The 11,732-nt window shown below is 38.9% G+C and overlaps 1 long non-coding RNA gene across 1 annotated transcript; it reads left to right on the plus strand.

The window, feature by feature from the left end:
• Positions 1 to 8,754: 8,754 nt before the first annotated feature.
• On the plus strand, positions 8,755 to 10,653 carry LOC139445140 (uncharacterized). The gene is made up of 3 exons (XR_011651861.1): positions 8,755 to 8,817; positions 9,607 to 9,741; positions 10,529 to 10,653. It is a non-coding gene; the product is annotated as an uncharacterized lncRNA (long non-coding RNA).
• The last annotated feature ends 1,079 nt before the right edge of the window (positions 10,654 to 11,732 follow it).

Consider the following 11,732-nt stretch of genomic DNA (forward strand, 5'->3'; position numbering starts at 1 on the left):
TATGTATTTGCGAAACTAAAACTGTTGAGCAAAGGAAAATATTCTTGCCCATGGGCCAAACTTTCTCGTCCAGGGCGAAATATTTCAATAACGGTATAAAATGATTAAGTTAAAATGTGTTAAATTATGTGACATGAAACTTCTAAGAACACCTTTAAGTATATGCGACACTAAAATACAAGTTTTGAGCAAAGGGAATTATTCTCGCCCATGGGCGAAATATTTCAATAACTCTATAAAATAGTTCAATTAAGTTAAGATGAGTTATATTTTGTGTCATGATACTTGAATGAATACATTTAATGTATTTCCGAAACAAAAACATGAGTTTTAAGTAAAGGAACATATTCTCGCCCATGGGCCTGCCAATATGCATGGGCCTACCTAGGGGCAGGTCCATTGGCCACACTTCGCCCATGAGCAGGCTCATGGGCGACATAGTGTAAATATTGAGTTTTTGAACATTTCTTTTTCAATTTTTCTTCCTTGGTATGTTCCCATGAAAACAGCATGTTTAATTTTGTAAATACCTTTGACCGAGACTGCAGCATAAACTTCCTGAGCTTTTCCCCTAAACACACTTTGCAAAAGCACGGTCCGCTTTTTTCAAACTGTCAGCCATCTTTTTCAAAATGCAAGAAAAACTTCTCAACAGAAGTCGAACAAGGGCGCGTTTACGAATGTGGAAGAAGAGACGTTTTCATTGGTTGTTGAATTAACGCTCATGGGCGAGAGAAATTCTGTGCTAAACTGGCGATACTAGAGAGGAAGAGGTTTACGCCACTTCCGAAAGCTTTGTGGCGAAAAGGTCCAGGGTGTTTATGATAATAATCGAGGAAGACCAAATGGATACATGTCCACTTGTCCACTTTTTGGCTTTTCTCTAACATACCACGCGGACTGCCAAATATGGTGTAAACCCATCTAAACCTCACCACCATACATTCACCTGAGGTGATGGGATTACGAGGTATACATTGTGCATACAACGTGCATGATATAACCTATATACCCCAGTACACAAAATCACGACGACAGGGGGCCAGCTGGACCTGACACCGATAACAAGGACTGGTTGAAGTTACACGACAGTAACACACGATAACAGACTGATAAAGAAGATGGCCATGTCAACTCGTTGGGGGCAATGTGGGTTTTGCAAAGATAACGCCTTTTTACCTTCCTGCTTACCCACAGCTATGAGGACACGTTAGCGTTTTAAAATGTTTAGACGGAAGAACGTAATGTACTTTCTGTGGATTTTCCCCGTTGTAGTCATTGTATGCTTAGATCAGCAATTGCCACCGCATACAGGTGAGTATCATCTTTTATCTATGTTTGATTAGTGATACATATAACATTTTAAAAAAATTGCGGGTGTGCGTCAACTTCTGTTGTTTTAAGTAATTTGAAAAGGATTCAATGTAGTTAATCTTCTGGACTATTCATAGTGTATGAACAAATTGTTGATAAAGTTGTTCTTTTTTATGAGTTTGAAAATTGGAAGAGGTTATCTTGCTTTGAAATCGAATTCACTATATATTCGTTGTAATTAATATTTGTCAGCACTCCTTTTAGTTAATGCATATAAGCGCTATTGACCAGGAAACGTATGACCTCGTCCATTGTTTGATTATGCCATTGCATTCCACAGTGACTTCATTTCAATCTCACAGTTGTACACGTTTAAAAGAGAGTTTTAACATAATAACCGAACATTTCTTGTATTTACTGCAACTATTTGATAAATCAAATCTATTTTCATGTACATCAGCCGCCACTCTCAAAATAAAATACAATACAATATTCTCCCACATGTTTCACTTTGCCTGTATATTGAAATTAGATAAACGTCTAAAACATCTACAGCTTTTCAGAGATCATCAGTTACATTCCTGGCATTATCAGCAAGAGACGAACAGCATGTATCTATGCATGGCTATATTTCGGTTGAGGTTCAATTTGTATTCTAGGTGCAACTATTCTTCCATTTTCACAACAAGCACGGATCACATACAGGGTGCAACGAATTCATATTTGTGTATTTGTGCTTTATCAACTGTGTAACTCTTCAGCGATGGGCATATCGCTTGTCTGAGAAGATACGGAATCTGTTTACTTCATCTTCACGTATCACCACGTCTGTCAGCTGAGTCCTGATATGCTAAAGAATCAAAGATAAGATAGATAGCAGTAGAGGGAGGGAGTTAGGTCAGTTTATCGCACCTTTGAACAGCAATTAATTTGTGTCTAACGAGCCACTATTTGAATAGATTATAGTGCAAGGATCATGAAAACATGTAATATATTTATATTACATCATTATGTAGCCAGTATGATGTCATCTTCCCGAGTCAAGAGAGTTAACTGACTTTAAAAGTCCAGTTTCCACCCTTGCCGAACTAGGCTGGAATTCCTGGGCTCGATCGTAGCGCCGGCAGTGGCTATTACGAATAATGTCCTTTCTATGCCTCTCCTATTGACCAATCAGATTCAACCTCTCGTATCACTTGCATTTGCTTCAAACAAAACGGTGGCGCCCAGTCAAGACAATCTAATCGGAAATCAAGATCTATATTGTGATCAAACGAGTCTTACATCGCGAAGTGCATCAAATCACGTGAGCACCTTGATTAAAAACATGAAAAGATATAGAAAATATTTTGCTGACAACGAGTTAGCGGTGCACAAGCTTTGCAAATCTTGCAGTCGACCGAACTATGCATGACAGTTTACGAACCGGATTTCGATTTCGGTGCGCGATTTTGATTGGACTATGCATAGACTCGTTAGTCCAGCCAAAATGTAACTCCATAATACCAGCCTAGTTTGTCAAGGGTGGATACTGGACTTTTACAGTCAGTTAACTCCCTTGCCTCAGGAAGATGGTATGATGTACAATACGATTGCTGATAAAAACAGCGTGAAAATGTAAACTTAGTGCTATTCCGTTTAATAAAAAGTATGTATTTTGAAGTCAGTATTTGTAACAACACAAACGAATCTTATGTGCGATAACGAGGAGGCGTGGCTTAATTAACACGGTCGATTAGGCCCCAAGCTGTTTGTGTATTACCACGAGCCGGGTATTGAATAGATATATTACCGGAATTCAATGTAAGTCAAATAAGTCACTCTCATCGGTGGGTTTCATCGATGCCCCGGCGTTCCACAGTTTTTGCCCACATCTGTGACACATCAGTGCAGTAGTCATGAAACCAAAGATGATCGGCCGGTTCCTGGAGGGTGTCCGAAGGATTTTGGAAAGAACGGTAGGCTTATACCGTCCAGTGACTGACCGGTCATCTGGCGGGAATCGGAGGGTAATGATGTATTAGCCACTTACCGTCATTTTATTTACAATGCGTAAAGCGTTTTATACACAACGCATTTGAAATTCATTATTAATATGCCGAATAAGCCAAACGTGTGATTACGTGCAGTGAATTGCGTGAAACATCAATGCCATTTAATCAGAGCAAACCCTTTACTATATCATATGCAACTGCTGGTGTGAAAAACATAACATTGAAATTATTTCATGCACAATGTTTCAGTAAATGTGGCGCTAAACAAGCCTGCAACTCAAAAGGGAGACTTTAACGATACACAATGGTGCCCTTATGTGACTGGTGATGTGTGTGGTGTCAAAACGGCAAACCTGTCCGTGGATGGGAATACAGACACACAATACTGGACTGGTTCCTGCTCTCATGCCGCTATACAAGACAAACCCTGGTGGCAGGTGGACCTGGGGCAGGTGTATAACATATCCTGGATCAAGATATACAACAGGGCACAATGTGAGAATAAATAGAGGATATTACTGTGATGTGTAACCCATCGAATTATGGGGAAAATATATATTGAAACTTGAACATGATTTTTACTGTTAGTCTTAAAAGTATGGTCATGGCCATTTTGAAACATTGAGATCAGTGGATATCGGAGAAAAGACTATAACACTATAACATTAACTATACGTTCCCTGTGAAACAGCTTACTTGTATTTATAATATAAGACTTTTCACATTTATTGGGCCCAATATTGGATTGTCGTGCATATTGGTTAACATTTCTCACGTGTAAGATTTACAAATGCTTATCGCGATGCAGCACTTTGCAATGACCATCGGCCTTTGAGAAAATTATCGTCAACAAAGACTGACAGTTCTTGCCGTTCATTCCACGTTGACAAAACGGAGCACTGATTTATTCTTGATATTAGCAGGCAAGTGCCGATGTTCAGTAGATGTTCGCTTTGTATAGCCCTTTAATGAAGGAGATAATTCATGTAAATCTCCAAGGTTACATCAAAGGTTAAGAAAGAGTATATCATGATTCGAATGAAAGATGTGTTGTGAAAGGAGCTTTATTTACTGGTAATCATGAAAGATAATGTTACAAGACCATGTTTTACTGATGTGCTCTATATAAGATAATTTAAGTCCTACTATGTTCAGTGAATTAATACCCGGTAGGATGAGATGTGACTGTACACCTTCAGGGCGATGAGAATGAAATTCGAGTGTACACGGATCCAGAGTAATAACAGTTGTAGCGTTGTGATAATCCATCAGTCGGTTTATTCAGCGCAATACACACGTTAGTGTGTACTCCCTGGGGAAATGAGAATGATGGAACCCGCATCCAGAATGTTTAACTTTTGGTCTGCAGCCCAGCACCAGAAACAAGGGCATCCAATAGATCGCTTGTCGCCTTCTGTTTGAAAAACTGTCGCCCTGACTGAGCAATAATAATGCTGACTGCGATGAAACATTGTCTGGAAAATATTTTACAACACCTCAAACAAAGTATGTATGTTGAGTTTTGATATATCGAATGAATTACTGATGTCGTATATCATACAGATGTGTACCGAGTAAACTCACTGAAAGTAACAGTGGGGACCCTGGCCTGTTTCACACACGATTCACGGAAAAATGCGACGCCCGTGATGGACATCAGATGTGCTCACGTGACGCAAGGCCGGACAGTTCAAGTGAGTCTTACGGCTGGTCAACAGCTGTGTCTGTGTGAAGTACAAGTACTGGGTGAGTATTAGAGTCATCCTACTCCACTGGTACCACTCGTCACAAACACATGCAACGTCAAGTCAACTGTTCACCTGAAAAAAACACGGGAACATATGGTTTACACTGACTAAGTACTTCTACTTTCCAGGGGAAGTCCTTGGGAATTCCCTAGCATGAATAAATACAGGATATGTTGTTTCTGATCATTTACACCATTTAATCATGAAGTTGGCGTTTTAGAATACATTGGGATACATCAGAGGGTTAAACTTCATGTCCGTACGACCCACCCAAGTGAACAAAGCGAAGAAATGCAGACTAAAAAACTATAAACTCGATCCGTGTCAAGTATGACAAATGACAGCCTACAATAAACTATAAATTTATCTTTGAATATTTTTAACTCATCTTTGTGATCTCCTGTCAATGGTCGGCCAATTGATCAATGATGACTAACACTTGCTATAGCCACAGGTTCAATGTCGGAAATCCCTTCCGTCGCGTTTTCAGTGGCGGCCATAAAGACGTCCCAGATTTGATGTAAATGTATTACGACGCGCTGTCACTGTGATCGACTTACTGCGTTAGTTCTTAGAGACCCTTTTCATCTAATGATGATTTTATTTGAATTGATTTGTTGCAAACAACCTACAAGATATGTTCCTGTAAAGCAATTTGCGCATACATTGTATTACGCTCATGTAAACTCTCCGTTTGATGAACTATTTTAATCAGCGTTACAGTTAGTTGTTTAATGCCATCAGTGTAAACAAGAAGTCACACGTACAAAAATAAAATTGTAAAATCCATCCCTCCAGATATAAAACAGTGATACAAAAAATCATACAAATTGACTTTCACTTTGTGCGAGGTAATGGGAGGATGAACCGTCACAGAGTTTGTACCAAACAGTTTCTTAAGCTCAGACGTTCATTACCGTTTTGGCCCTCACTCTCTATATAAAGGTTCATATTGTAATGAATTCACACAAAATGAAAGTTAATACTTAATTAGTCTGAACAAAACAAAACACGGAACTGCTTCAACATCATTTTTTTATAAATTCTTTTATGATTGGAAAGATGTCAGCAACACCCGTGTTAAGGACGCTGCTACATTTGAGTTGACGGATTTCCCATTCTCCCGTGCTTAGAATAATGAACTTGGCCCCTTTTGGCGATTGCGGGTTAGAATAGCAACCTATGCTAGTTGTAAGAGGCCACTGAATCAGACACGTGGTTCAGTTTCACTATGAGTTAAGTACTTCCGATCATTATTATTAACCCCAAACAAAACTATATCTTCACACAGTAAAAACGATTTGGATTTCTTGAACGGGATGTTATAGAAGACCCAATACACTCAATGTTCCTTTTTATTTCAAAATAAGTTTGCTTTTAATTTAAAAAGTATTCCTGTTTGTTTTTCCAACAATATGGAAAACTTTATTATTCAGATGCCAAAACATGTGAAAATCCCACATAGTGTTGCTTAACATTATAAATTAGGCACCTTCAAACATTTCTTAAATAAATGTACAGAAATTAAACTTCCGTGTGTTTTGTGCTGATCTATAATTATGTTCAAATTTCTGTACTCTAATCAGCTCTTGGTCGGATAGTAGTGTGACTAGTGACGTTTCAGAAGAACACGTTTCCTCTTAACCAGTTAGTTGTGAAACACAAACCAGCAGTCCTAAATGGACCTTGTGAATTACATGTAGCTGTATATTAACCATGACGCGTATCCCTGCAGAATGTGAGAACCATTGGTTTGGCAGCAACTGCACCTACCAGTGCCACTGTATCAACAACGACACCTGTGACAAGTCTACTGGATACTGTGACAAGGGATGTGGGGATGGATGGACGGGAAATGACTGTCAGACAGGTATTAATAACCACTTCTCCAGACGAGGGAAATATTCTTTGAAATGAAACGAAAAAGGCAGTTATGGTAATTGCTTCGCCTTTCCCGTGGTGGACACATATGCAAAAACTGTCTTCACCGCAAAACACGGAATGATATTTTTAATATCATAAATATATGCAATATCTGTATTTAAAAAAGCAAGGATTATTGGCAAGAGTTAAATACATTTATTATCGGCCCTAGTAGATTAGCGCATTGTTGGCACCTACTGTTCGGGTAGATTACAGTACACTGACTTTAAATCGGGAAGGTTTCTGTACACTGAAGATTTTTCCCAGGTAATATAATGTACCACACGTCCATGAGCCCATTCATCCTATCTGACATACACACACAAAAACACTCATCATAACCTACCCTATCTACGTTATGAATAATTTCTGACACTCATGTACATTTTTACAACACCTAATAAAAACCCATTTAAACATACTATCTGATCAGTTTTGCATCATTAGTATAGAAACAAAAAAATAAGGATAATGGGTTATTTTGGTTGGTTGGTTAGTTTGTTGTTTAACGTCGCACTCAGCAATATTCCAGCTATATGACGGCGGTTTGTAAATAATCCAGTGATTGATATCATAAGAATCAATCCACGCAATTGAAATCGATGACATGCATCAACAAAGTCAGTGATCCTGACCACCCGATCCCGTTAGTCGCCTTTTATGACAAGGATAGTCACCTTTTACGGCAAGCATGGGTTGATGAAGGCCTATTCTACCCCGGAATCGGTTAATTTGGATATACATGTACACATGTAAACATATAGATCTGATTTTCTGCAGTGTGCAGTAACTACACATATGGTGCCAACTGCATCTACCGATGTCACTGTATGAACAACATGACATGTGACAAGAAAACAGGCTACTGCCAGAACGGATGTGCAGCAGGGTGGATCGGAACTGGCTGTCAGACAGGTAATACATGCAACTGGTAAGGCGATATTTGGACAAACATGTATATGTACACTCTACTCGGAATTACTTATGGGCTATCCAGTAAATTGTAATGGAAGACAATGTAACGATCTCATTTATATGCAAAGGATACATAACCCCATTGAGTGAGTTGCTGGGTGGGTCTTGTTTGGGGTGCCCACTTGTCTGTATTTAGAGTATTCAATTTTTCCAACTTGTTCCTTGACACAAGACACGGTGTGACAAGGGCCTTTGTTGGCCCACATGATCTGCAGGCTTTTTAAAATGGGAAATAAAGGTTTTTAGATATTGTTTGAACTGTTATCAGATATCGTCCTTTCAATGAAGATTCAGCTTTCAACGCTTGCATGTATTGTACTTGTAGCTTAATGTTTATGTTAAGATAATATGTCTTGAAGAGGCTGATTTTACAGATTTTGAGGAAGAATTTCTAATCTTGGACTCAGTCAAATTTTCATTTTAGATTTTGATACATGTAGTTTGAAACGTTTTGGTTTTTTTTACGTTCCTTTTTGCCGTAATAAAAAAAGCGACCTATTTACACTTGTATTATAAATAACGCCTTAAGCTTATGATTTGACTGCTAGTCAAACATTCTCGTCTGCACCGCATCATGTCACCCATAGTCTGACTTAAAATATGTTGTAAAAGAATTCCAATGCACGATAGTTAGAGTGAACGTTATGCAACTTCCCAGCAACATTAAATCTTACCAGCAGACAACGTTACATACACGACCTTGTAGCCATGGGTTATACTCTTTGCAGCGTGCCAAAGTAACACGTTTGGCCTAGACTGCACCCACCAGTGTCACTGTATGAACAACACGACATGTGACAAGACAACAGGCCACTGCCAGAACGGATGTGCAGCAGGGTGGATCGGAACTGGCTGTCAGACAGGTAATACATGCAACTGGTAAGGCGATATTTGGACAAACTAAGTATATGCATGATCTACTCGGAATTACTTATGGTCTATCCAGTAAATTGTAATGGAAGACAATGTAACGATCTCATTTATTAGCAAAGGATACATAACCCCATTGAGTGAGTTGCTGGGTGGGTCTTGTTTGGGGTGCCCACTTGTCTGTATTTAGAGTATTCAATTTTTCCAACTTGTTCCTTGACACAAGAAACGGTGTGACCAGGGCCTTTGTTGGCCCACATGATCTGCAGGCTTTTTAAAATGGGCAATAAAGGTTTTTAGATATTGTTTGAACTGTTATCAGATATCGTCCTTTCAATGAAGATTCAGCTTTCAACGCTTGCATGTATTGTACTTGTAGCTTAATGTTTATGTTAAGATAATATGTCTTGAAGAGGTTGATTTTGGAGATTTTGAGGAAGAATTTCAAATCTTGGACTCAGTCAAATTTTCATTTTAGATTTTGATACATGTAGTTTGAAACGTTTTGGTTCTTTTTACGTTCCTTTTTGCCGTAATAAAAAAAGCGACCTATTTACACTTGTATTATAAATAACGCCGTACGCTTATGATTTGACTGCTAGTCAAACATTCTCGTCTGCACCGCATCATGTCACCCATAGTCTGACTTAAAATATGTTGTAAAAACATTCCAATGCACGATAGTTAGAGTGAACGTTATGCAACTTCCCAGCAACATTAAATCTTACCAGCAGACAACGTTACATACACGACCTTGTAGCCATGGGTTATACTCTTTGCAGCGTGCCAAAACAACACGTTTGGCCTTAACTGCACCCACCAGTGTCATTGTATGAACAACACGACATGTGACAAGACAACAGGCCACTGCCAGAACGGATGTGCAGCAGGGTGGATCGGAACTGGCTGTCAGACAGGTAATACATGCAACTGGTAAGGCGATATTTGGACAAACATGTAAATGCATGATCTACTCGGAATTACTTATGGTCTATCCAGTAAATTGTAATGGAAGACAATGTAACGATCTCATTTATTAGCAAAGGACACATAACCCCATTGAGTGAGTTGCTGGGTGGGTCTTGTTTGGGGTGCCCACTTGTCTGTATTTAGAGTATTCAATTTTTCCAACTTGTTCCTTGACACAAGACACGGTGTGACCAGGGCCTTTGTTGGCCCACATGATCTGCAGGCTTTTTAAAATGGGCAATAAAGGTTTTTAGATATTGTTTGAACTGTTATCAGATATCGTCCTTTCAATGAAGATTCAGCTTTCAACGCTTGCATGTATTGTACTTGTAGCTTAATGTTTATGTTAAGATAATATGTCTTGAAGAGGTTGATTTTGGAGATTTTGAGGAAGAATTTCAAATCTTGGACTCAGTCAAATTTTCATTTTAGATTTTGATACATGTAGTTTGAAACGTTTTGGTTCTTTTTACGTTCCTTTTTGCCGTAATAAAAAAGCGACCTATTTACACTTGTATTATAAATAACGCCGTACGCTTATGATTTGACTGCTAGTCAAACATTCTCGTCTGCACCGCATCATGTCACCCATAGTCTGACTTAAAATATGTTGTAAAAACATTCCAATGCACGATAGTTAGAGTGAACGTTATGCAACTTCCCAGCAACATTAAATCTTACCAGCAGACAACGTTACATACACGACCTTGTAGCCATGGGTTATACTCTTTGCAGCGTGCCAAAACAACACGTTTGGCCTTAACTGCACCCACCAGTGTCATTGTATGAACAACACGACATGTGACAAGACAACAGGCCACTGCCAGAACGGATGTGCAGCAGGGTGGATCGGAACTGGCTGTCAGACAGGTAATACATGCAACTGGTAAGGCGATATTTGGACAAACATGTAAATGCATGATCTACTCGGAATTACTTATGGTCTATCCAGTAAATTGTAATGGAAGACAATGTAACGATCTCATTTATTAGCAAAGGACACATAACCCCATTGAGTGAGTTGCTGGGTGGGTCTTGTTTGGGGTGCCCTCTTGTCTGTATTTAGAGTACTCAACGTTCCTTTTTGGCGTAATAAAAAAGCGACCTATTTACACTTGTTTTATAAATAACGCCGTAAGCTTATGATTTGACTGCAGGTCAAACATTCTCGTCTGAACCGCATCATGTCACCCATAGTCTGACTTAAAATATGATGTAAAAGAATTCCAATGCACGATAGTTAGAGTGAACGTTATGCAACTTCCCAGCAACATTAAATCTTACCAGCAGACAACGTTACATACACGACCTTGTAGCCATGGGTTATACTCTTTGCAGCGTGCCAAAGCAACACGTTTGGCCTAAACTGCATCCACCAGTGTCACTGTATGAACAACACGACATGTGACAAGACAACAGGCTACTGCCAGAACGGATGTGCAGCAGGGTGGACGGGTAGCGACTGCCAGAAAGGTTACAGCCTAATGTCCATTGTCATGTTTTCTTTCATGTAAATATTTTGCTTGAAAAGAAGTGTATTTCGTATATGACAAAGAGAAATTGTTAAAATATTTGTAAATATTTTTGTAAAAAAATAACTTTGTAATTTAATGCATACATATACGTATAAGAAGACGTTGCAAAAAGGTATTCAGTGAATGAATGAGCGAGGGAGGGAGTTTGGTTTCACGCCTCTCTGAAGAGTATTTAAGTCATATCAGTGCTTGTTAAATTGACGTGGGAGGAAAGCCTGAAGTGATACAGGTCATGCAGAGGTTTTCTAAGTGAGTAGATGAGTAGATCTGACATACATTTTTTTATGATAGTCTAGTATGATAATGTTGATGTCACTATGGCACCATTACATAAACCTAAACACGGAAAAGCTTTACATCTATGGATATTTTATCATTTGAAAATTCACAAGAAAAGCATCATA

The sequence above is a fragment of the Haliotis cracherodii genome, unplaced genomic scaffold (genome assembly GCF_022045235.1).
Source record: "Haliotis cracherodii isolate W230 unplaced genomic scaffold, xgHalCrac1.p SCAF_6, whole genome shotgun sequence".
In the NCBI taxonomy this organism is placed as follows: domain Eukaryota; kingdom Metazoa; phylum Mollusca; class Gastropoda; order Lepetellida; family Haliotidae; genus Haliotis; species Haliotis cracherodii.